This window comes from Manacus candei, unplaced genomic scaffold (genome assembly GCF_025592945.1).
Source record: "Manacus candei isolate 608988 ecotype Guabito, Panama unplaced genomic scaffold, ASM2559294v1 h1tg000028l, whole genome shotgun sequence".
Lineage (NCBI taxonomy): Eukaryota > Metazoa > Chordata > Aves > Passeriformes > Pipridae > Manacus > Manacus candei.
Genome location: NW_026138076.1, coordinates 3,673,996 through 3,701,789, shown reverse-complemented (window position 1 = coordinate 3,701,789; position 27,794 = coordinate 3,673,996). Strand labels below are relative to the sequence as shown.

At 36.4% G+C, this 27,794-nt stretch overlaps 1 long non-coding RNA gene across 2 annotated transcripts; it reads right to left on the bottom strand.

Moving 5' to 3' along the window:
- Nucleotides 1–7,420: 7,420 nt before the first annotated feature.
- On the bottom strand, nucleotides 7,421–21,710 carry LOC127472233 (uncharacterized). Of its 2 annotated transcripts, none has more exons than XR_007904925.1 (3): nucleotides 21,623–21,710; nucleotides 8,106–8,198; nucleotides 7,421–7,671 (listed from the first exon to the last, which is right to left on the bottom strand). It is a non-coding gene; the product is annotated as an uncharacterized LOC127472233 (long non-coding RNA). The 2 variants fall into 2 exon arrangements; XR_007904924.1 differs by lacking the exon at nucleotides 21,623–21,710 and adding an exon at nucleotides 8,409–8,501.
- Between the last annotated feature and the right edge of the window lie 6,084 nt (nucleotides 21,711–27,794).

The window sequence follows — 27,794 nt, the reverse complement described above, 5'->3', positions numbered from 1 at the left end:
GTCTTTCCTGAAGTGAGGGGCCCAGAACTGGACACAGCACTTGAGGTGCAGTTTCATCAGTGCCAAGTACAGTGGGATGATCACCACCTCAGTCCTTTTGGCTGCAATAGTGGTGATACAATCCAGGATGCCATTGGCCTTCTTGTCCACCTGGGCACCCTGCTGGCTCATGTTCAGATGGCTGTTACTCAACACTCCCAGGTCCTTTCTGACAGTCAGATTTCCAGCCACCCTTCCCCCAGCCTGTAGAGCTGCATGGGGTTGTTGTGATCAAAGTGCAGGACCTGTCACATGGCCTTGTTGAACCTCATATAGTTGACCTCAGTCCATAAATCCAGCCTTTCCAGATCCTTCTGCAGAGCCTTCCTACCCTCCAACAGGTCAACACTCCCATCCAATTTAGTGCTACCTGGGACTGTTCAGCCTAAAGAAGAGAAGGCTCTGGGAAATTCTCATTGTGGGCTTCCAGTATCTAAAGGGGGCTTATAAACTTAAATTCATAAGCAAAGAATTGTGTCTTTCACTCCTCAAGATATAAAGCTTCCCTGTGGTTGGTAAATTTGTGACACTTATGTTCACATAACACACACATATATGTAGATGACACATATTTTTTTAATTTATGAGTTTTAACTTCTGCTAGCTAACTGTGTGAGTCATGATGTAATTTGCTGTCAGAGATAAAGACAGTACATCCTATGACTATACCATTAAGGTAAACCATATGGAAAATATGACTATATTTAAAGTACCAGATATATAGAAATATTGGAATAGTTTTTCCAGCTGGTTACTGGGAAAAGAGAAACAACCCTTCTATTTTTAGAAAGGGGAGAAAAGAAGACACTGGGAACTACAGTCCTATAAGCCTCACCCTTATGTCTGGAAAGATAACGGAGCAGATTCTCATGGAAACAATGTTAAAGCACATACAAGACAAGAAGGACATCCAAGACAGCCAGCACAGCTTCACTAAGAGCTAATTGTACCTGAAAAATCTGGGGCCTTTTATGATGAAATGACTGCAATGGACAGGGAGAGACAGACTTTTTATGTGGGCAGATAATGATAGGACAAGGGGGAATTGTTAAAAACTAAAGGAGAAGAGATTTAGGTTAAATGTTAGGAAGAAATTCTTGACTGTGAAAGTGGTGAGGCACTGGCACATGTTCCTCATAAAAGTTGTGAGTGCCCCGTACCTGGAAGTGTCCAAGACCAGATTGGAGGGGGTCCTGCACAACATGCTCTAGTGGAAGGTGTTGCTGCCCATGTAGGGAGGCTGGAACTCAGTGATCATTAAGGTCTGTTCCAATCCAAATCATTCTATGATTCTGCTTACTAGTCAGATTTTAATGTATCATAGGTGGTCTAGGTCTTTTTGACCTGTTGTTTGGTGTTGGGGAATACTCTCAAATGATACTGACACCACCAAAGAAAATGAAACATAAACTGAAAGTAAAAGTAAAGCATGCCACTACTTTCTTGAGTGCCATCGTTAGGAGTTCTGGGTTTTAAGAACTGGTTTTGTGAAAAAAAGGAATGAGAAATGGAGTTCTACGAAGTTTATTCTTTGTACCCACTCACATATAAACACAAGGCAAAAACATAATAACTCCGTGTTTATAGCACAGTTGAGTGTGCATTGTCATTTGCGAGTAGAGAAAAATTTGTACCTGCAGATGGCATTTGTACATGCCTGTTGGGGTGCCAGACATCTTGGATTACCAAATTACTCTCAAATACAGTTAACCAAAATAGCAAGGATTGGAGGAGGTCTTCATCACTTCCGTGGGATGTTTGAATTCATAGTTTGGAAATCCTTTAAAACTATTGGCTCTTGTAGAACACCAGAAAACAGTGAGGACTTTTTCTACCTAATTTTATCTTCTATGTAAGTTTCAAAAATGTAATTTCATTTCAACAGAAAGTCTTTGTTAAGGCATTGATCCAGTAAGAAGTGAAACGAATCTAAAAGAGGAGCAATGGGTACCTTTAAGCAAGTATGAAAGCTTCATGCTGTAAATACAAAGTTCTGGATAAAATTTGGAACATAATATAGGCGATACAGAAGCACCTAAGTACACCACAAATCTTTATTAAAATATGTGTCATGTAAGAAGAAAAAAAGGTATATTGTTCAAATAGATCCATTAAAAAAATGGAAATTGTTTGAAAAGCCCTTGTAAGAGTAAAAATACAAGCTCTCTGTTGATCTTCCATGACTCAGGATATTATTTTAACTACTTTAGTTTGCTTCTTATCTGTGTAATATAATTCTAGAATAAAATCCCAGACAAGAAATATGAAATGCAAAAGTGCAAATTACTAAAGAGGAGCAAAATACAAACTTATTCTTGTAAATATTCACCTACTTGGAAATGTTACCCTTTCCTAAATGAGTTCAGGTTTAAGAAAATTAAGAGGTGGGGGAGGGTGAAGTAACTTATTCTACGAAACAAATATACTAATGTGAGGTCAAACTTTTGTCAGACTTCTGTTAAATTACATTTTATCCAATTTAAGGGGAAGAACCATATTTTTTTCATTTGTGTCACATTTATTATCATAAAAATTAAGGTAATTTCTAGACATACCAAGGGAATTATATACATGCTATAGTAAAATATAGAAACCTCATTCAGCCATAGTATGGTTGTGTGGGTGTACTGGTTCCAGTGACTGATATGTTTTTAATTCTTCTTTAGTTTCCAGACTCAGAGTTTGCCTTTCTTTACTGGGTCTCTTATATTTTCCAGATGGAACTTCAATTTCTGCTTTATTTACTGCTTGCCATACTGCTGCCACTGCTTCCCCCACCTTCTCAGGGGAAGTTTCTCCAATCAGAATACCATCTATATATTTTGCTGCAGCTACACATCTTGGGGGAGTGAGTCTCTCTGCTAGAGTTCAGCAGGTTCGACCTGAGTAATTATGGATGAATGTTTATGATCCCATGGGAATCTGCTAAAGGTATATTGTATTCCCTCACAAGCAAAAGCAAACTTCTCTTTATCCTTCTCCTTCAAGGGAACCATAAAGAACATATCTTTTATATCTAGCACCACCATCAATGGTTGTACAGCTGCTTTCAAAGTAGCTGTTAAATTTCCAGTGTTTCATACAGCAGATGTTAGCGGGGCTGTATTAGCACTCAGTGCTGACAATTGTTAAATACCACCTCCCATCTGCTTTCCCAACTGGCCAGACATCTGAGTTATATGGAGAGTGGGTCCTGCAGATAATCCGTTGTTTCCCAGTCATGACTTCAGAAATTCCACTTTTTGCCACAGCAGAAATCGAATATTGCGGTATGTTATTCATTTTTTAATCACGGAATGCAGGAGCTACGGACAGTACACGCCCTGCAGCCTCCCAATTTCTACCAAGGTTGTGATCGATGTCTGAACTGAAGGACCACACACCACCATTTGGCAAGTACATCCACTTAAAACATTGAAAGCTAAAATACTTTCATGATTGTCTTTAATTAAAATGTATGGGCTATCATCACCACTCATAAGCCTCCACTTTATAACAGAGCGGCACAATCGCCTTCCAGACAGTAATTTTCTTTTTTTTTTTTTCTTCCTTTTCTTCATGCCCTTCAATTCCTTCCCAAGGGGAGGAAGTGGTTGTCTCCCTTTCTAGGGACTGGTGCCAGAGGAGTTGAAATATGCTTCTTCCTTTTACTGTTATCTCATTTCTGGACTACCTATCACATTCTTAAAACCTCATCCAGTCTGACTAAGAATGCTTTTAGTGATGAGGTATCTGCCACCTATCTGTGCAACATTTTGCAGTGTTTCACCACCTTCATTACAAAAAACCATAGTCTTTTTATAACTACTCTAAACCTACACTCTTTTAAACTGTTACCCTGTGTTATATGACAACAGGCCCTAATAAAAAGTTCATCCCCATCTTTCTTATCAACAGCGTTTAAGTATTGAAAGGCTGCACACAATGTCTACCCAGAGCCTTCTCTTCTCCAGGCTGAACAGCCCCAACTGTCATAGAACAGGTGTTCCATCTCTCGATGGTTTCATCCAACAGCCCTCCCCTGGATCAGCCACAACAGGCCCACGTCTTAAAGCTGGACACTGCACTCCAGGTGGGGATCTCACCAGAGTAGAGTGAAAGAATCACCTCTCTCATCCTGCTGATCACAAGCCTTTTGAGGCAGCCCAGAATACAGTTGTCTTTCTGGGCTGCAAGCACAGATTGTCTGCTCATACCTAGCCTTTCATACACCAGCACCTCAAATTCCTTCTAAGCAGAGCTGCTCTCAATTCATTTATGCCCCAGCCTGTACTGATCCTAATGCAGGACCTTGCACTTGGCCTTGTTGAACCTCATGAGGTTCACATGAGCCTATTTCTGAAGCTTGTAAAATGTATTACATTTTCCCCAGGGAATTCTCTCACTCCTAAAGCAATGATCATTTGAATTTCTTCATATGATAACAGAGTTAATTCTATATTAGGTGTTATTTAAACATCTAGAAATTTCCGTTCCTAATAAAAAAAGTATCTTGTGAAAGTGAAATGTAATGATAATGTCTTTACAAATTAGATTTCAAATCACTGAATATTAATAAATGGATTCAGTTTTTTTCTATTATCATTATCTCTCTATTTCTCTTTTCTACAAACAGTACAAAGAGTAATTCTCCACATAAGTAGGTGATATTTTACCTGGAATTCAGTGACTCCTTTCTTTCCCTTTTATGACCCTCAAATATTTCTCTGTATAGTCACTGTAAGGTCTCAGAAATAATTGATTTAAACAAGACCATATTTCCCATTTCCTATATTCTAAGGCTTTCCAAAGTTACCAGGACTCAGAAACATATTTTCTCTATGGTTGACACCAAAAAAACTAGATTAGGTACAAGCCTGGATCTGAAGGCTTTCAGATCTGCTACTGCTGTACCATGAATTTATCAGACCGGGTAGTTTCCATCACTGAGATAAAATGTATAATTATTTTAAGAAAGATCAAGACTTTCTTAACATTATGTATTAATAAAGGAGTTAATTTTAGGATGATTTAAATTATTTTTGAGAACTTGCATTTAGGAGTATTTGAGGTCTATGTCAAGAAAGAAGGACTGTGAAACACGGACCAAAGTTCTACTGATTGAAAGAAAGTCTGCTGTCATAAAGGTCTATTTCAATATGTCTTGTATCACTTCTCTAGCATATCTCATGTTTTAGAATGTAAGTATAGACATATAAAAGTTACATCTTATCACTGAAATGGTAAAGCTTTTCACATTCAGATGCTATGGCACTGACCACAGCATAGAGAGATTCAGAGAACAATCTCTGTTGTAAAAGACACTAAAGGTCATTTTGTCCAATCCACCACTCAAAGAAGGGAGTAATTTAGGTCAGGTTGGCTAGGATCTTGGAGAATCAAATTCTGAATACCCCTAAGGCCATGGTTTCCACAGCCTAACTGGACAGTCTGTGTTTGACCATTCTAATTATGATTGGTATTTTTCCCCTAAGGTCGAATTGGAAACTATGTTAGAACTGGGTTTTCTGTCCCTCATCCTTTCAATAGGCACCTCTGACTCTGTTTCCACTTTCCCTCTGTCCTTCCATAGGAAGGATTTTTAGTATAGCATTTTAAAGAAAATTGTAGATAAGGTTTTTTTGTTTAATAATGTAATTTGGATTAGTGGACTGTCGAAACATTAATTAGGCTACCAAAATATTTTGTAGATGAACAGATTAAATTTTCTGCATGCTGTCTTTTCCTTCTTCTAAGCTGAAGTCCAAGATGAACCAGAAGTGTACTGTGTGGGGTGGAGTAATTCTCAAAGGGAATTACCACCCTGGAGGGAGAAAGTGTTGTCTGCAGCTATCATTAGGTGCATGGTCAGTATCAGTATAGAAAACAGTAATGTTAACAGCCAGACCCTATATAATAGGAATAATTTACATCCTGCCGAAGCATTGGTGCTAGCAACCACTGGTATGCACCTGCAACAGAAGAGACCTCCATGGAGAAGTGTAAATTTTTGTTGCAAAAAGAATAAATATTTCTTGTTTGTCAAAGATTGCTCTACTGCTATCCCAATATAAGTTCTAAGTACATACATTTATAAATTATGCATTTTCCATTTTAAAGATAGACATGTTTAATAAATACTATTTAAAAAATACATAAACCAAAACAAAAATAACATTCGTTGCCCACTTATCATCATCTGGCATATGAAAACTCAAATGTCTTGTCAAACTGATTTCTCAGACACAGACAAAGTGCTGACCCTTCCAAAGAGAGGAAAAAAAAGGTATTTTAAGAATTTTTGATTACTTGTAAGGGGAGCAATGAGGAATCATTTTCTGCATACATGATTTGTCATCCATATTTCAATCTCTGGTAAAATCTGTCTAACTGATGAGTATTTCTCTCTTAGCTTATCACACCAAGATTGGTCCCTCTTTCATATATAATCCTTTGAACCATTTTCTATGGCAGTTCAAAATCCTCAGTCCTATGCAAGTGCTTAATAAAAAGAAATTTTGAGAAAAATGGATAGCAACGATACAGCAGTGACAGGTTTCACCAAGTTATAGCTTGATAAGAGAATAAAACATGTCAGAAAAGCAAAAAGGAAAAAATATAAAAAGATAAAAACTAAAAGCATATGCACATTCAAAAGCTTTTAAATGGGTTCAGAGTTTAAAAAAAAAAAAAGTTGATTAAGTACATAAAATGCACCCAAAAAAGAATTAGTCAATGTACATTTTCAGGTGGTAGCACTGAATTTGGACATGGGAGAAATGAGTTCAGTTTTACCCATTCTTTCATGATTTATAATTTTGTCTATTTGTAAATTACTTACTGACAACATATCTCTATACTGTATTTCTATTTTAGTACCTTTTCAAGTGAAGTGTGACTTTCAGGTGTTCTGAAAGCCATTTAATCAGCTTGACAAACACTGACAAATACTTAACATTTTGGAGTAATTTAAAAATGTTCCTTTATACATTTTTAAAATATGTATGCATAAATATGTAGGCATAAATATATATACACAAATATGCATATGTATATAGACATATACACGCACACCTATATGTATTTATGCACCTCTGTACACTTTAGGTTTAATAGGAATAAAATCTCTCAAAATAGGAGTAAATCTCTGATTTAGGGCTTTGTGACACAGTAAAAACTAGATAACTATATCCAATTACATTTTTTAAAAAAACTATAATAAGCTGCAACCAGACATCTATACAGACAGACTCTACCAGAATGTATTTGAAGACCGAGAACTCAATTTTGAATCAATGTGTCCACATAAGATAATCTATTTGTTGAGATTCAACGAGGTAAGGTGCTGAGTCCTGCACCTGGATCGCAACAACCCCAAGCAGGGTTACAGGGTGGGGGGAGAGTGACTGGAAAACTGCTCGGCAGAAAAGGACCTTGAAGTGCTGGTTGGGAGCCATCCATGTGCCCAGGTGGTCAGCAGAATTGGGGAAGTGGTTGTTCCCTCTGTATTCGGCACTGGTGAGGTCACGCCTTGAATCCTGTGCTCAGTTCTGGGCCCCTTGCTACCAGAAAGACATGAAGGTGCTGGAGTGTGTCCAGAGAAGGGCAATGGAGCTGCTGAAGTGTCTGGAGCACAGATCTTACGAGGAGCGGCTGAGGGAGATGGGGAAAGACCTTTTAGCCGGGAGAAAAGTAGGGGGACCATATTTGCAGCTTCTTAAAACAAAATCTTTTCTATGTAAACAAATAATTTGCATTTATGTTTTTAATATTGCTAAATATTGGTATATAGATATTTTTTGACATATCCCAGTATACATCCTAGAGCATGTACAATTCACTTGTATACCAAAAAGTTAATTGACTTAAATTTTTAAAAGATATTATTTAGATTAAATAGTAGGAAATAAATATTGTTACACTGAGTATGATTAAATATAGAAATAGAAGAAAAAAAAAGAAGAAAAAATCACTGAATTACCATCCTTACAGAGCTTTAGAAACTAGTTGTTTGTGCATTCTGAGCACATTTTATAAGTCATCAGTGGAAAAGAACAATAGTGAAAAAGAATTCCTAATTTACTCACCTTGTTTGGTTCTTTAGTCCGTGTTAATTTAGAGAGTGTACAAAACGAAAGTAGTAAGACTGGTAGGTTGAATCCTGCTTCTACTGAAGTCATCTGATTTCCGGTGAGATTACAAACACACAAAAAAAAAGTAGTCCAAGTAAAATTACCATTTAAGGAATTGGGTAGATTTACATAAAACTGTGTATAACTGAACTTTAATACAATGAAACTGTGGAAATACTCAGAACTGTCTTAGAAATATGATTAAATGCAAAGAAAAATAATCAGTATTTCAAAGTGTTTTGATATGCTATCTTGTACCTTTAGTTCACAGGAATGCGTTGAGATAGGTTTTTTTCTTCCTTCTCTAGGTCTTCTCAATCAAGAGTAAATGTATTAAGTATTCTTTGGTCTGTGTAACTGAAGGAAACTGCAGGTTACTTTCCAGTGCATGAGAACAGGTCAGTCAAACAAGTCAGTGGCAATATCTGGAAACCTGTAAGTTTTATTTTTGTTGACCTGTTTGTTGAAAAAAAGAGTGATTTTTACATTTAAAAGCAGCAATAAGCCTCGCACTGACTGCTGGTTTGGGTTTTTTCCTCTGAATTGATCCTTTTTTCCTTATAGAAAGTCTTACTACCACTTTTCAATAAATAAATTTACTGCAGACAGCTTTCTTTCAGACACAACTGATTTCACAGATGATCATAAAATGTCCAGGACAGGCTGCAGTAATGGAAAATAGAACTACCTGACAGAACACTAGTGTTATAGTTGCTCATAAATAATAGTACATGATTAAAATGCTGTGGGGGAAATGACTATCATTACATTCAACTAGGAGAGTGCAAACAGAACTCATCTGTATCTTTCATTTCTCAGATGCATCTTCTGTTTTTATTCCTCTTAACAATTTTGGATTCTTTCATTTCAGCTATATATTCTAGATGTGTAATAATCATGGCTAGGCTTTGCGAATGAAGATTTGGGAAAGGCTCAATCCACATTTGTTACAAACACGCTGGTGGCTAATAAGGCCAATATGAGATAGACATAACCGATCGCAAAAGGCACAGCAGAAAGACTCCTTAGATGATATATTCTGCAAGACACGATTCTTTCTGCATTGTCTTTTCTCCTCAAGAGTTATCCTGTGTACTTTCTCAAAAGCATCAGCAGCATTATAGATGGTGTATCTCCAGGCCTCCTGATTGGAGGCCAGAGTAGACCAGTTATGGTGATCAATATGGCCAAGGTTGAGGTGTTGTTTCAGGGAGTCCTTGTATCTTTTCTTCGGGGCTCCTCTCATGCAGCAGCCAATGGCAAGTTCACCATAAAGCAAGATCTTAGGGAGGCGGTGGTCCTTCATCCTTGAGATGTGTCCTGCCCAAAGCAGCTGTGTTCTCAGTAACATGGCCTCAATACTTGTGACTGCTGCTTGCTCTAGAACAGATGTATTAGTCACATAATCTGACCAGAGGATGTTTAGGATTGAACAGAGACAGAGTTGATGGAAGCGTTCTAGGAGACCCAGGTGGTGGCAGTAGATGACCCATGATTCGGAACCATATAAAAAAGTAGACAGCACAATGGCTTTGTAAACACTGATCTTGGTACTTTTCTTCAGGTGTTTATTACGCCAAACTCTTTTATGGAGTTTTCTGAAAGCATTATATGCCTTTGCTAACCTGTTGTCTATATCACTGTCAATCTTACCATCCCAAGATATGAGGCTACCTAGGTAATTAAACTGCTGGACTGATCTGAGCTCTGGTTGGCCAATGGTGATATGGGGATGATGGAAGACTTCTGTGTGGGCGACAAGGGCGGCGTCATCAGCATAAAACAGCTTCCGGACAAGATGATTTAAGGTCTTGGTGTGGGCCTTCAGTTGCCTTAGGTTGAACAGGCTTCCATCAGTACGATATCGAATGTAGATACCATCCTGATCATCGAGGTCTGCCGTGGCCCTTTGGAGCATCATGCTGAAAAAGACTATGAATAGAGTTGGTGTGAGAAAGCAGCCTTGTTTCACACCATTGGTAATTTTAAAGGGCTCAGAAAGTGCATTGCCATATCTGACTTGGCCATGCTGATCCTCATGAAGTGAGATGATCATTTTAAGGAAGTTGGGGGGACATCCTAAACGTTCCAAAATCTGCCATAGACCTTTTCTGCTCACAGTATCAAAAGCCTTGGCGAGATCGACAAAGGTTACATAGAGACCTTTATTCTGTTCCCTACACTTCTCTTGCAGTTGTCTGAGAACAAATACCATGTCTGTGGTGCTCCTGTTGGCTCTGAAACCACATTGGTTTTCAGGTAGAATTCCTTCTGCTATAGTGGGTATTAGTCTGTTCAAAAGTATTCTCGCCTAGGATTTTGCCAGTCATGGAGAACAGAGTAATACCACAGTAATTTGAGCAGTCTGATTTAACTCCCTTCTTCTCATACAAAGTAATGATGACTGCATCATGAAGGTCTGATGGTAGTTAGCCTAGTTCCCAACAGCGTAGTATGAACTTGTGAAATTTAGCATGGTGTGCAAGGCCCCCATGTTTCCAGATTTCAGGTGGAATTCCATCAACCCCAGCTGCCTTGCCAATTTTCACCTGCTGTATGACCCTAAGGGTTTCTCCCAAAGTGTAGGCAATATCCAATTCATACTTTATTGGTTGTTGTGTGATGGACTGAATTGTTGAGTCTTGAACTACACGGCTAGTACTGAAGAGAGTCTGAAAGTGTTCAGACCATCGATTCAGAATGGAGGTTTTATCTGTCAGAAGCGTTTGACCATCTGCGCTGAGTAGAGGGCTTTGGACCTGGTATGTAGGCCCCTATGATGTTTTCAGGGCCTCATAGAATCTTCTGTGATCACCTGTATCTGCACATATCTGAGTTTTTTCAGCTAGATTGATCCACCACTTGTTCTGGATGTCACGGAGTTTCTGTTGGAGCTTGCTGTATGTAAGGCATGCAGCTTTTCTTATGTGAGGGGAAGGCAGTGCAAGGTGTGCTTGGTGGGCGGTTCTCTTCTTCCTCAACAATTCCTGGATCTCTTGATTGTTTTCATCGAACCAGTCCTTGTTCTTCTTGAAGGAGAACCCTAAGGATTCTTCAGAGGACTGCAGGATGTTGTTTTTAATATGGAGCCAGAGTGCTTCAGGAGAGAAGTCTGCAGAATCTATAGAATGATTTTCAAGCCTAGTTTGAAGATTTGCCTGGAATCTGTCTCTCACTGTGGCTGATTGGAGATTGTTAACTTGGAGTCTCTTCCTTGGCATACTGCCCCTTTTAGATTTGAACTTAAGATTGAAGTTAAGTTTGCAGCGCACAAGTCGATGGTCTGTTTGGCATTCTGCACTGGGCATCACACGGGTATGGTGGACATCACGGACATCTCTCTGTCGCACCAAGACATAATCGATGAGATGCCAATGCTTAGATCTAGGATGCATCCAGGTTGTCTTCAGACTATTTTTCTGCTGAAAGATAGTATTAGTGATGATGAGCTGTTGCTCCACACAGAATTCTAGCAGAAGGCAATCACTATCACTGCAGTTTCCAACACCATGCTTGCCTAATACTCCTTTCCAGGTTTCAAACTTCTTTCCTACTCTGGCATTGAAATCACCAAGGATAATGATCTTATCATCTGCAGGAACCTTTTGGGTAAGGCGGTGCAGGTTGGTGTAAAATTTCTTTTTCGGCAGGGTAAGCTTGGAGAGCTGGGGCATATACACTAAAGAGGACAACAGGCTGCTTGTTGTGTAGTGGAAGGTGTAGGGAGATAATACGGTCAGAATGACCTGTTGACAGATTTTCAAGTTTAGGAAAAATAGAGTTTTTAATCATGAAGGCAACTCCTGAGAGATGCCTTTCAGTTCTAGGTTTACCTGACCAAAAGACTGTGTAACCAGAACCATGTTCTCTAAGGCTGCCTTCCTTGTGAGGGTGAACTTCGCTGAGAGCAGCTATGTCGATGTTGAGATGTGATAGTTCGTGGGCAATTAGGGCAGAGCGACGCTCAGGGCATTCGCTACCAGCAGAATCAAGCATGGTTCTGATGTTTCTAGATGTGTACTGTGTTTCTAAATAAAAGCACTCATCTTTCATAATTTTGAAAGCAGCTTCATGTGTGCAAATTTAAGTAATTTGTAAAGTTCTGGAAGAAGAAACACATTTCCATTACTTCTTTGAGCACATGTGTACATATTGACTGCATTTATATGAACTTTTCTTTGGGCTTTACACTGTCTAATGATAAAAGATATCAGAAGTAAATTATTTGATCTGATGGTTTCTAAAATATTACTTATTTTGTGACTAAATATATAACTGAGTTATTCAGCAACATAAAAAACCAGATATCACAAAATTAACTATATTAACATTTCTGAGATACAAGAAAGAGGTTTCTTGCATTTTCATATTCATCTTTTTGCCTATTATAATAAGTAAGCATACTGAAACTGTGTGGTGGAAAAGTTATGTTGAACATTTATTCAAGCAAATGACAGAGATAAAAAATATTTACTATGCTTATGCTTCTGTCAAGCTTAATTATTGCTTAATTTGAACTCTTAGATTCAATAGTAGTTATACAATAAATAATTGTATATTATATGCAATATTATAGAGTATTTTATATATACAGACATACAATATATATTGATATATCCTAGACATACAATATCTACGATACCATTATTGCAAAGTGACTGTGAGGCAAAAAAACAAAACATCTGAATGTTTTTAGCAAGTGTCTCACTTCCTACTGTATTTTCCCCACATATTTTATTATCAGTTTTAGTGGAAATGTGGTTTAATGAAGAATTTTAATTATTCCTGAGGAAGTTTTCATATTACAAGATTCACATTACTTAGGGGCTTAATAAACATAATTTCAAGAGTTGGATTCTTTACGGAAGAAAAAGTGTCATTTAATCCTTTTCAATTTACTTAGCAGAAACAAAGGAAATGGGAAAAGTATGGAAGCAAGACAAGAGAAAGATGATCATAGAGGGTGTTTTTGGTTTAGGCATTTTTTGATAGATAGATGTCCACTATACCTTTTGGATGACTTTTTGTCAGTAGATTTTTATTTTTCTGATTGACTTTTTTTTTTTTTTTTGTATTTTCAATAGTTATATGACAACCTGGGTGCTAAAGACACCTGCTTTTACTTTCATTGAAAACAGCTGCAGCTTAATCATTAACTTCAATGGGAGATGGATCCTCCTTAAGAGGAGTGAAGGATAAATGATTATTGATGACTCAGTGCCACTGTGAATTATTGCTTGGGTTTTGAATAGCAATAATTCATTTGACAAAAAAAAATAAATGGTTTGTGTTTTATCTTTTTGTTTCTATTTTATCTACCATTGAACCTCTGGAAACAATAGCATCATAAAATAAAAAAAACTGGGTCAGGAGGGAAAAAAAAAAGAAAGAAAAGAAAATAATTCAAACCCAGATATGTCCTGAAATAAGTATTAAAATGCTAAAAGTTTCTCTGAAGATTATATCCATGTTGTTGCTAAATTACACTGTGTCAACTGTGTGAGAAGTCTGGTCTGGTTGCCCTGAAAAGAGGCAGATGGTAGTTCTTCAGGTTTGCAGGCAGATTACAGATTGGAATTGGTAGAAGTCCAAGTATCATACCTCTTGGTGTGATATTCCCTGTATTTATAATTTGTTTTTCATCTCTAATCAACATGCATTATCAAATGCATAAAGTGAATGGTCAAGCTAATTTTGATGGAATTCTTAAGAGTGTTTCACCAAGACATACTCAGATATTCCTTTATTCTGCTTATTCACCTGCTCTAAATTCTTTCAGAGAGTGGTAGAGGGAAGGAATTCCTCCATCTTTTCCAGTTATTAACTATCTTCATATGCCAAAAGGATGGATTTCACCTGTGCAAGACAAATTATTATGTCTTATTCCCTTTATTTTGAGAGATTTTTGATTCAAGGTATACAGTGTGTCCTTACATCTTTCTAGAAGATACATCAAAAGGAAAATATGTGCCTTAGTAATTTTTAACCATTGTAATATCTCGTAACCATATACATAAGAATATGTACACTATATATAGTACCTTGCTTCCAAAGGAGTCCAGGTAGTTTTACACAAAATGTATTTTGATTTGCTTGGTTAAATTATCTTAGTGCACATGTTTAAGGTACCATGAAAGTCTATTAGAAAGTCACTTTGCTTTATGTATTTCTATGTGTCAATTACAAACATTGGTATGTTTTACTTTTGCAGCTTTAGAACACTGTTCATAACAAGATGTCCCTCATACAAAAATGCAGGTAAAAAGTCAGGGGAGAGGGGGAAAAAAGAGAGAAAATATACTCCACAAATATTTCAAACAACTAAAAGCTAATTGAAAAACAGTAGATGTTCTGAAGTGAAAGTATAGAGCGTCCTGTGAAAATTATTGCTGATAATCATGCAATTGAATCTTTCCCTAACCAAATTAAGAGCTAATTTATTTTCTTACTCAGTTTTTTTATCATATAAATCAAATATAGAACTATATTTTAAGCTAATATATAAGCGTATCTGCATAAATTACAATAAAATTACTTTCAAGTCAATTGATTAGATAGACAAGTGTGGAGGTCAAAAACTAAGTAATTCCAGGTCAGGGGTAGAAACTGGAATATTTATTGAACACGTGACACACAATATAAGAGTCTTGGAGGCAGGACATATTAATGAAGAGGACTGGTTATGCTAAATAGGGGACAGGTTATGCTAACTAGAGGATTTCAGAATTCTCTATTACAGTTACAGAAGTGGTTAATATTTTCCTGTAGCAAGGACCACAGGGGGGAGAGAACAAAAGAGTTTCTACATCATCTGACAACATCACCCCAAGATCTTTCATATCTTGCTGAAGGAGACAGGACAATCAAACAGAGCTAAATATTAACGGGTCTTGCGATGAAGCTCCTCAGAGTAAGGAGTTTCTTGCAGCCCCTGCTGTCCATGGCCTGATACACAATTGTATCAATTCTTTTTCTGCTGATAGCCGAGTTTCAGATTCCAACAGATAAGCCTTATTTTTAGAACTTTTTTTTCCACTTTAAAAGGTATTACTTCATTAGATATTAAAAGAGGGAACATACCCTCTGAAAAATGCAGAAAAGTCAAATAACTAGATAATTTATAAAATACAAAGTGGAAACATGTCTTTTCCTGGTGATAAATTGGTATACAAGCTTTTAAAGGAATCTTTGATCTGATCAAAAGAAGTGGGTGTTTCTTATATTTCTGTTCAAATTCTCAAGTGACTGGAAGGGCAATTAGGGAAGTTGGATGATTTATTGCTTCAGGGGTGTAATAGACAAAATCTTTCTAACAAAATTAAAAGCATGACACTGAACTAATATATCTAGTCACTTGAGGCAGATAGAATCATGCTCAACACTTGCCCATTTTGAGCTATATTAAAGGGTTGATGAAAAATAAATAATAATATATACTGCAACTTTCTGTCTTCTCCTTTAGTTCATAAAATTATTGAGAATTTCTAACTAAATAGATGCTTGTTGCAGGAAAAATCTTAACACAATTTCATATATATGAACATTTATTAGAAGAATGTGTAGCTGATGGCATACTTGAACTGTAACTATGAAGAGAGAGAGAAACAGAGGAGTTCAGGGGAAAAATGCTCTCATGAAATGGTAAGAGCAGTTATAACAGAGAGGGAACACAGATACACATCCTTCCCTGTGGGGTTCCTCCAAAGGCAGGAAGTACCAATGAGGATGATTTTCACCATGCTTTTTTCTTAGTATTCCTTTTCAGTGAGACCTGCTCAAGCTCCCCATTGATTATTCCTGTTTTTGATGACATTATAACTTGGAACACGAATGTTGTATATTTATTGGTTATTAAATCCCTGTTCACATATATTGTTGGATATTATTTATAATGAATTTCAGTAGCCTTTTTTTTTTTTATGCACTGTGCTTATGTTTCTGGAGTACACAGTAAAATCTGCAAAACAAAAATGGAGACAGATTAGGAGGGGTGATTCTAATGCCAGTAGTAGTTGCTTCCCATGAGAACCTGCCAGGGCAATAATCCTAAAATTTTGCAGGTGTAAACCCTTGTGACCAATAACATCTGACTAGCATGGAAACACATGGGAATTTGACCACAGAGGCTCTTGAGAAGCACTATGATAATAGCTTACATGAAAAGTTACAGAGATTTAAATAGGAAGCTCTCTGTACTATCAAGACTAAGGCATCTCAGGCACTATACAACTATACTCTTTGTCTTTTTATGAAATTATCAAAAGCCACTTTTGTATTTGTTAGCTGCCAATGTTGTGTGTGTATGGTTGAGTGGTTATAAAAGCTGTAGAAACAGACGTTAAACTTTATATAAATGAGCCTTCCACACACCCCCCAGACCTCTTAAAAATGTTAAATGACAGCACACATACTCATAGAATCATAGAATGGTTTGAGTTGGAAGAGACTTTAAAGATCATGTAGTTCCAATCCTACTGCAACAGGTAGGAACACCTCCCACTAGACCAGGTTGCTCAATATGAAGCATACACCATGTTGGTTTTATTTCTTGGACAGCTGAGAAATATACAGTAACTAGAAACTGATCTTTTAGTAGCTTGGATCTATGTTCCTCTGAAGACATAAAACAATAATGGAAATATTAAAACTGAAATCAGTAAAGCAGCATTGTAGATTGAAGCCATTATATCACCATATTAAATATAATCTAGGAGAGTTTGGAAAAGCAACTGCAAATATTGAAATTGCAAAATTGAATGGTTGTAGAAATAAAAAAATTTACTATTATACTATACTCAGTCAGAAGGGTGAATCCCCTCACAGTGCAAAAATAAAGTAAACCACACAGAGTCATGGAGATGTACGACAACAATTTCATGCAGATAATTCAGATGAACTTTAATTTGCAACCAAAAACAAAGGCCAAAACTAACTATGGGAATAACTACGAGGGCATTCCAATGATGTTCAACATGTTGTAAGTTTGGTGTACTCCTTGAGGATAATGTCACTACATGGAAAAGGACAATGATCCCCATGGAAGAGGACAACAACCCAAAGTACACACACATTCATGCACACATGGGAGGCCTTTCGCTCAAGGATACCCAGGATATCAGTTCAGCCCACCAAAGGGTTGAAGGATCGCTTACAGATATCCAGCAGAAAATAGTCACTTGCCCAGGGAGGGTTGGTGAGGGCACTAAATTACATGAAGTCTCCTTGGACAGTGTCCCAGACCCAAGGGGAGGGATTTTCCTCACAGACTTGCTTAACCAAGGGAGACCACACAGGGCAGGGGCCCCATGTATTACCTGGTTGGGTCAGGGCTGGTGGTCATGGCCCAGAAACTTCTCTGGCCTGAGGCGTCTCGTTTTCTGGGAAACCTCTCTGTGGGCAAAGGCATCCTGCCCATCTCCTTCCCAACTCCAGGGGCTGGGGAGGGGAAAGTTGTGGTGGTGTGCTCTGAGGTGTGAAAGAAGAGGCAAGAGAGGCTGGTGGCTGTCAGGTATTGGCTGAGGACAGGGGTGTGTGGGTGCTCCTGCCACACAAAGATGCACACTATCTCCCTCTTTTTTTTTTTTTAAGGGCTTGTCAGTGAACCCTCAATGACACTTTGTGATGTTTCAATGAAGAACACTATATCCACTGATCAACACTATTTAATTAAACCCTTATCACATTCTCTAAATCAGTTCAGTACTTTCACCATGACTTTCCTTAACAAGCACAAACAAAAAAATATTTTAAAACCCTCTGAACTTACATGATTAGTTTCTGAGCCTGTTAATTTATCTCCTTGAAATAGTCTATTGTCAAAGAGATGACAGTATCCCTTTCTAATGGGATCAGCTTTTCTAATACATGCATGTGAATTACCTAGAGAAGATCTTAGGAATCATATTAATCATATTCTCATTAACCAAATAAAAAATATGGCCCTTGTGATACTTAGAAAATGTAAAAGTTGGGGGGTTTCCCTTTCATTTTCTTAAAATCAATCTGTAAAACTTGAAAAACATGTTTTTTGCAAGAGGACAATATAGTAGTTTTTCAGATAGTGAAGTTTTTCATCCTTTTCAGTCAATACATTAATTTTAAATATAAATTAAAAAGTATTTATATAGAGTCATAAACAGGAAGAATGGTAGAAAGAAAAGGTAGAAAAATAAGTAAATTACAAAAATAAAAATGAAATAAAAAATAAGGTAATAATTAATGGAAAAACAAAATAAAAGGAAAAAAATATTTTCAATGAAAAGAACTAAACCCCCATAAGGACCAGCCATTTTCTTCTTTCATGATGCCTGAGAGGAGGACCTTCTAAAAAGAAAAATCCCTAGTTAATGCCATATTGGCATGTACCACCAGAGCCTAGAATAAGAAGTTCAAACCAGCAGGTTAAATGATTTGCATTCTGCCAGGGTGAAGTGTATCAGTAACTACAGAAAGCATATATAGTCTTCGGGAATCCATGTCAAGATAGCATTGAACATTTGAGTCGGTATTATCTTAAAAGTGAAAAATTGGGTGTTAAGACAAACCATATACACACCTAAATGCAGCTGTAGGGAGGTAGCCTGGGTAACCCAGTCATCATTCAAGTTCTCTGTTTTCCAAGCACTTTGAACACAAATAGATCAACTGCACATACAAGTGTCTCCTAGACACTTGCCTCCATAAAAGAGTTCATTTCTAGAAATTAACTATTTGAGGAAGAAAATATTTTTTAAATTGAACTTATAGAATATCTACTATAATAGAATCTGACAAAAGGCTGGGTTTCCTCAGTTTCTGTGTATAACTGGGGTAGCAATCACTACAAGGGAGGTGAGTTTGTAGGGTTTTAAAAATAGAAATGACACAATATTCAAAAAAGACAATTTTTTAATTTACCTAGGAAAATTGCTGTACTGATTTCTCATAAGACAAAAAATTCAAGAAAATCGAAGCCTATTTGTGGAAAAGTTAGACATAGCCAAACCAGAAAGAATTATGCATACTTTCTCTTTTTTGTTCAAATACCAGGTATCCAAACAAATCACCAATGATCATGAAAAGTACATTGTCCCCTTGCATAAACCTATCACACATCTTGTACTTATGGAGGAGATAAGAGATGACAAACAGATTTTCAGAGTGCATCTTGACTTTTGTCTTATTTAATTCAGATAGCTTTTGTTTTCCATGTGCTAATCAAAAAAAACCCAGTATTCTCTAAGTATCTGACATATAATGGCTGATAAATTCGATTATTCTACCCTATCAATGAGAAAAAAAAAAAGAAACCTTTCTTGCCAGTGAAGAATACTGTTCAAGTTAGTATAAATTATGTTCTTTGAAATACTAGAACTGAAACTGTATATTGCTCTTGCACCTTTGAATTCTAAGGCATCATTTCACTGTTTTGAATCTTCTATTTAAAAACTTTACTTCTATGTCCCCAAAGGGAAATTTGTATTTTTATTTTATGCTAAATGCATTTCAAATTATTGAATAATAGTTTTGATCTGACTTTCTGATAAGGTTAAAACACAACTGATGCAAAAAGAACAAAGTATTTTATATCCTGCTTCACTGTATTAAGTTTGATTGTTTCATAATACTGAATGTTGCATCTCATCTAATGCTCTCTGGTATGCAGTGTATGATAACAGTGTAAATGATAAGAAATAAATGGTGGGCTTTTACATGCCATGTTCTTTCAGTCACTTTTTTGGCACTTGATGGACATAGCTTCCCTAAAATTTTTTAACTTTCTTTCTCTATTCATATGATCTGAAATAATTCAAAACTACTTACTCTGAATTTGCAAAGAATTTTTTTTTAATTGTGCACAACATTTTTTTGTTGTTTTAAAATGTATATGTTAACAAAACACAAATGAAATCAAAGACATGGACACCTGAAATAAATTATAAAGAATTAAGCATTTGTTAAATCTGTAACAATGGAACTCCATATCCTTTTTCACCCCCCAGAATCCTTAAAAATGCCCCAGAGACAGTAGGGGCATTAGTAGGATAGCAAACACAAACATTTCACAGAATATTTCATAGAATATTCTGAGTTGGAAGGGACCCACAAAGATTATTGAGTCCAAGTCTTAAGTGAATGGCCCATTTGTCACTTATCAATTTATTTAGAAATCAAACCCCATTCCACTATAATAGAGTTGTCCCTAGATAAAAAGTCCTAGAATTCAGATATCTGTTCTACTACAAACTTCCTGAATATGCCTTAGAAGGCTTTTTGAAATACCATTGCTACCTTCTTTCTTTCCTCCCATCATTCCTCACCTATTAAGTTCAAACTGAAGAAATAAATTATTAACATTTCAAATCAGCTATTTCTTCACAGAAGATAAGACCAAAAGTTTATTTGAGATATCTAGATTCAGACACTAGTGGAATGCCTTCTAGAGCATGTGTAATTTCAGCTTAATGATGAAGTCAGACTCTTAATTTGTAATTATTCAACCATTACTATAGTAACAAGCTCATCCCTTTAGTACTACTAGGGTCGCTACTTCGTTGCAAGTTTATCAAAAGTTGGACATGAAGAGAGTGAAAGTTCATTTCTATCAACAAAGATAGCAACAAATCTGAACAATAATGGGAAACAAAAAGTAAAGCATTCTTACTTAAAATTCCCTTAGTTAATTGTTGTAGGTTAACCTCAGTAGGCAGCTAAGCACCACACAGCTGTTTGAACACTCCTCTATTGCTTAAACCTGTTAAAGCAAAACCTGCATGCTCAAGAAAAGCAACGTGAGGAATTCATTCGCTACTTTCCATTGCAGGCAGAAGTTTAGCCATTTCAAGGAAAGAAAGCAGTTTCATCATGCCTGTTACTTGGGAAGACAAACACCATAACTCTGGACAAGAAGATGTTCTGAAATGGTCTTATCCATGACCACAAATACCTCTGAGGCATCCCTATTCCCGTGTGGACTCATCCATAGGGTACAGTCCCTTTGACTGGAGTTCTCACTGAAGTTCCAACATGTCCAATACAGCAGCACAGGAAGAGCAAAAATGCCCTGTCCATCTGCTAGCCAAGGCACATCACCATTGCGGTTATCAAAATATTTCCAGTAAGATGATAAGCAGTACAAGAAACAGCAAAAGCAGCCATTAACAAACACTAGACCCTAATATGCAAGCCCCATGGCAAGCACTGGAGCCTGTCAGTTGCTAGCTGAACAGCTGTAGCAGCTATAAATTCAGCCCAGCACATTCAAATCAGTTATTATTGAGAAGACTCACACTGGGTGCCAAAAAGGACTGTTGCAGCTTAACCACAGTAGGCAGCTCAGCACCACACAGCCAATTGCTCATGTCCCTCATAATGCAATGGGGAAAAGAATCAGAATGGTGAAAATGAGAAAGTTGAAATAAAGACAGTTTAAGGGATTAAGCAACAACCATGCATGAAAGTAAAATAAAATAAGGAATTCATTCACTGCTTACCACTGCCAAACAGATGATCAGACACTTCCAGGAAAGCAGAGCTCACCACATGTAGCAGTGGCAAACAGATTTGAGCAGACAGATGATGTAATTCAGAATATCACCTCTTTACCCTTTTCCCCCCCATCTGTTATTACTGAGCATGACATCATATGGTATGGGATATCCCTATGGTAAATTTAGGTCAGCTGTCCCAGCTATGTCTTCTCCCAGCTTCTCATGTATCCCCAGACTACTTGCTGGCTGGGAAGTATGAGAAGATAAAAAGTCCTTGACTTAAAGTAAACACTGTTCAGCAACATTCGTATTCTATCTACACTGCTTTGGTCACAAATCAAAACCAGCACCATATAAATTGTGATGAAGAAAATTCTCTGTATTCCAGTCCAAAATTGTAAAATAATTCAATACCCTCCTGTAGCTATTGCATGCTAATTTCTGATACCACAATATGTGAAATAATTTATTAATATAAATTATATAGTCATATTAGATTTTTAATTGAAAAGCCATGTAAAAATTAACTACATAAAGTTGTTGAAATTCCTTTTAAGGACTTGATATCTTCAAGAGAAATAGCTATTTGTATGATCTTCATAGCCCGCTGGGAAACTGGATTGTATTTCTGCAGTAAACATGATTCAGAAAAGATACATTATGCGTTCAACTTGAATTATTTTCAACATTTCTATATGTGTATCTTTGAAGTAACTTTTTATCTGTAAATGGAATTATGATGGATAATTCATCTAATGCAACCAAGGTTTAGAAACTTAATGTAGTATACACTGAACTTAAATAAGAGATTCTACATATTATCTTGGCTTGTTTTTTCTATTTTTGCCCTCTCAGAGCTTGATTGATACACTAGCTGCCATCTTGAATCTTACACTGAAATTTCTTCTTAGATAGAAGTAAAGCTTTTTTATACACTCTTACAAGTCATTATGAGAAGAATGGGTGCTTTAGGTACCAATGTGTCAATGTAAATAATAGTATTTGTGCAAACTGCAGTACAGTTATGCTCCAACTACCAGTCAAAGTGGAGGTGCTAGAGTATTCTTATGTAATCTTTTCAATAATACTTGAAACATCACATACAGTGATAACAGATACACTATATACAGTTAAATTGTTAACATGAACCATTGAGACCAAAGGTAAAGTCACAAGCGATAGTTTTAGAATGTCTGCCCAGTGAAATCTATAACTCTTAACTTATATTCTATACTGCTTTTTACAACTGAAAGAGAATGGAAATGGAATCCATTAGAGTGGGGACAGGGCAAAAAAGAATGAGCTTCATGTTTTGAGGTCTTAGGATGGCAGAACGATAGAGTGGTTTGAGCTGAAACAGACCTTTAAAAACTATCTTGTTCCAATCCCCTCTATGAGCAGGGACACTTTCCGCTATATAAGTTGCTCAAAGTCCCATCCAGCACAGCCTTAATCATTTCCAGTGACGGGGAATCCACAACTCTGAGCAATCTGTTTCAGTGCCTCACTTCCCTTTCAGTTTTAATCTGTTACCTTTCATCCTATCACTGCCAGCCTTCATTAAAAAAAAAAAAAATCCTAATCTTTCTTATTATCCCCCTTTAAATATTGAAAGGACACAATATGGTCTTCCCAGAGTCTTCTCTACTCCAGGCTGAACAACCCCAACCTCCTCAACCTTTCCTCATAGGAGAGGTGTTTCATCCCTCTAGAGGATCATTTTAATGGTCTTCCTATGGGTCCACTTTAACAGATTCATATTTTTATGTCTGGGGTACCCCAAAGCTGGGTGCAGCACTCCAGCTACAGAGTAATTTTATTTTTCCAGACAGTTTTCCACCTTTTCAGACAATAAGTTGCTGTTACAGTGCCTTGTTTTTTTGTGTTTGTCAGTGGTATCTCAGGATGTGTCAAGTTTCCATGTACTCAGCTGTACTTCAAGGACATTTATCATTCCCAGGTCTAGTTCCCAGGTTGGCAGTTCCATCTTGGGAGTCCTTTCTCTGTCAGTACTTTTCAGCAGTCATTTTCTTTTGCCCAGTAAGTTTCACCTTCTAACCATGCCACCTTTGCAGCTGCTCTCATCAACGAGCCAAACCCACTAAAATAATGGGTTTTAAAATAATATGTTTTCTGTTAATTCAGGATGTGTTGACCTGGGGTTTCTCAAAAGCTCTTTGACTGTTACAAGAACAAAAACACAAGTTGTCATGTATCAGTATATAAAAAATGGTCTCAGATAAGTTTTTGATTTTAATATGTTCTTTTCAGAAAGTGTAATGATGCCTGCTTAGAAGAGAGAGGTATTGAAAATGATTGGTAACATGCTGGCAACACATGAAACTCAGAACACTTCTATTATGTTTCTGTTGATTTTTGTTTTTAAGGGAGACTATTTGCTTACATTTTATTTTATTTGTAAGATTTACATTTTAAAAACCTGACTGCTGGTATCCTGTTGACTGTGTATTAACATAATACAAATTAATTGAGTGAAGTAGAAAGACATCTGTTTTCTTTCATCTTGCTTGTTCTCTCTTATCAGGGATTCTTCCAGAAGCAGAAAGTGGTTGCAGAGTCTTTCATTTTCTTCTGCCCCATGTGAAAAGGAATTAAACACTGCTGTTGGCTGACTGCTGTCTCTAAGCCACAAGTACACAATTTGGGCCTTAGTCTCTTTCAGATTCCTTTCTCTGTGATTCATTGTTGTCCCCAGGTGCCATTGCTGACACTGACTTGCCTGTGGCTATACATTCCTCATACATATAGTTTGACATACAAACAATTGTCTGTCACAGCCTTGTTCTTCACTAGCTTTAACTACAGTTTCTCTTGTTGGAAAGGTACAATGTACCTCCAGCTTCCTTTTACAATTCTGTGCAGTCTTCAGCAACATTTTTGTACTTCCTTTTGTTTAGGAAGGATTAAATTTAGAAAAACCTAAAACATCTCTTAGATGTACATGGAGATAAAGTACATAATGACATAAAACTGGAAATATTTTTTTTAAATTCAGGGTTTTTTGGCAGCAGATTTTCAGTTTGTTCAGAAAACTGAAAGGAAGCACTATGTAGTTGTATCATTTATATCAATCTTACTAATACAACTTGACTAGATACGAGTTTGCAATTGTACGCAGTGCTGAGATAATGAACAATATTTTCAAATTGAATTTGCTTTGTTAAAAGTAAAAATTAAGACTACTGACTTGTGAACTTGATTCTTGCTAACATATCAACAACAAATGAGAAAAGAAATAAAAGGAAGACTTTCCTAGCAAAAACATTCACAAAAAAGCTTACTAAGCATTTTTAGTGTTCTAGATCTTTCAGGAATTAGTATTATGTGAGAAATTATGTATTAATAGGATATTACCAACAAATCAAATTTTATAAAAATAAAATACATCTCAACATTCATTTCATATTATTTGCTGGGCTTCCTATTAGTCTAGAATAAAAAAATAAAATTAGTTCATAATTTTTCCTTTAAAAAGTCATAAAACTTCACATATTTTTCCCTAAACATAACATTGTTTACATATTTCTCTAGACATAGTTATCACTTCAGTAAGATTGTTATTCTTTTTTACCTTTTTTTTTCAATCTGGAAAAAGCTATAAAATTCAGAAGCAGTGGATATTTATTGCATTAAGAAATTTGTCAAATCTTACAAGAGGTTTATTGGAATTCTAAACTGCCTTCTCAATTATTTTCTATTACATTAAACTTTCTCGGAGAGAAACAAATATTATAATAGAAACAGAGTGTCTTTTCACCCATCAACAAATAAGCTTGTACACAAGAGAGTCCTCGATAATATTTTCTGTTACCAATTTCTAATTAGTCCATTGAACTTGTCTGTATGTGTTGCTGTTGACATGCTGAAGTGCTCTTGAAAAAAATCAAGTAGCAAGCATATATGCTTGATGTCTGATAACTGGGTAATGTACTCACTTGGAATCATTGGCTGGAAACATACCATTACTTATTAATCTGAAAATGTTAGACATATTAAGTCTAAATGCACCTGATTTTTTAGTAAGTTGATTCCAACTATGCTTTAGCTGAAAGGATATCTTACAGAAGGTGGCAAAACATTGTCGCATAGGTCAAGGGTGAGGGAAATACTGATTCTAAACAAAAGCAGAACAGATGATGAAAGGCTTCCTAACTCTGGCTCTACTAAGACTAGGTAATAGATTTCTTGTCCTTCATGCAGATGTCTCATTCTCTTGCCCTCGCTTCCTACTCCATATGTTCCTTAATTAAAACTGCTAAAAGAAAGTTCCTAAGTATCAAAAAAATAGAAGCATCCCTTCTTGTAACCATAACTTCTAGACCTTCCTCTCCTGTTCTCAAGCTTACATGATCTCTTTTCTCCAATGGTATTTCTTCTACTGCTTTTACTTTCCACTTTTGTTTTAGTTGGTCTCATTCTTCTTTCTCATTCTCTCTGTTCACTACACACATACACTTATGATTAACATTGTTTTTACTGGTACTGAATCACTTTAGGCATACCTCCTATATGGAGCACTGTTTCTAGTCTACATGTGCAGACTGTATGTTATTTGAGCACTGTGATCTATATACACTCTGTGTATACAGTGTCTAGGACAATAGAATCCCAATTTTATTAATTATTAAATCTTACAAGTAGTATGAATCAATATTTATAAAATGTATATGTTCAAATAAAAACATAGTCAAGACCAGGTACAAGTCCTAGTAATCACACATACAGCTAATTCAATCAAGTAAAAATAAGAAGTTAAGAAACCGTGAACCTGATTCAGCACTGGTAATTTAGTAAATCTTCAGTTATCTTTACTATAGGTGTGGCACTTAGAACTAAGGTTTAGTGGTGGACTTGGCAGTGCTATATTATCAGTTAGACTCAATGATCTTAAAGGTCTTTTCCGACCTAAATGATCTGATGATTCTATCTTTAGTTACTTTACCCCTTGAATTGAAAAATGATGGCAGTCAGAAAACTATGACTGTCACTTTAAAGTCACACACAAAAGAACATTACCAAAACAGAGAATGCACATCTGTGTAAGGAAAAAGGGAAAAAAATCAAGAAAATATCCCAACAGGTTAGCGCCACCTAAATTTCAAGAAAGTATTAATGAATTTGTCATTGTGTCTTGGACTAAAACTTATGCATCTGATTTAAGTTCCATCTTTGCTTACTGGGTAGTTTTCTTCACAGAGGTGCTCCAAATACACTGCAATATATTTTCCTATTATAATGTGTTCATTTTTAATTTTTAAAGTTTTTTTCCAGAATGGGAATAATTATTTTTGTGTAAATTTAGTTATATTTTGCTGTTTTAAGTTTGGGATATACCTGGGAAAGCTTGTTGCAGCCTTTCAACAAAAGGGGCCTTATAAGAAGGATGGCAACAGGACCTTGTGGCAGAACCTGTAGTGGCAGAACAAGGGTTGATGGATTTAAAATAAAAGAGGAGAGACGCAGATGAGCTATAAGGGAGAAAATTTTCCAGTGAAACACTGGAACAGGTTGCCCAGAGAGATGGTAGATACCCCATCTCTGGAAGTGTCCAAGGTCAGGTTGGACAGGACTCTGAGCAGTCTAATCTAGTTGTTGTCCCTGCTCATTGCAGGGGGGTTCAGCTAGATGACCTTCAAATCTTTCTTTTGACTTAGACCATTCTATGATTCAAAGTAAAATTTGTGGAAAAATCGCAAATCTCAAACTAACTGGTAACTACTTCTTAGAGCTTGATATATCATATATTATACACTATGAATGATACATATGTCTTACATAGCAGAATTTATGCCATATTACACATTGTGTATTATTTATTTGCCTATGTTAACTTTAGATAATCCATTTCAATTCCTGTATGAGTAAAGACAAAAAGTATTTTTGTGTTGTATATAGCTGTGAATAAAGATGATTTGATGCTCATGATGGCTATACAGACATACACTTAAATTAAAAGACCAAAATGAGGTTAATATGAACTTGGCTTTTGCAAAATATATTTAAAATGTGATAATTGCCATTTTCATACAGCTTTACATGGCTATAAATAACCTATGTATCTTCTGCACTGATGTTTTATTTGGAAGATCAAGCTTTGTGTTATGTGGGTTTGGGTTTTTTTTGGTAATTCATAGTTAAGCATTTAAGAGAAGCA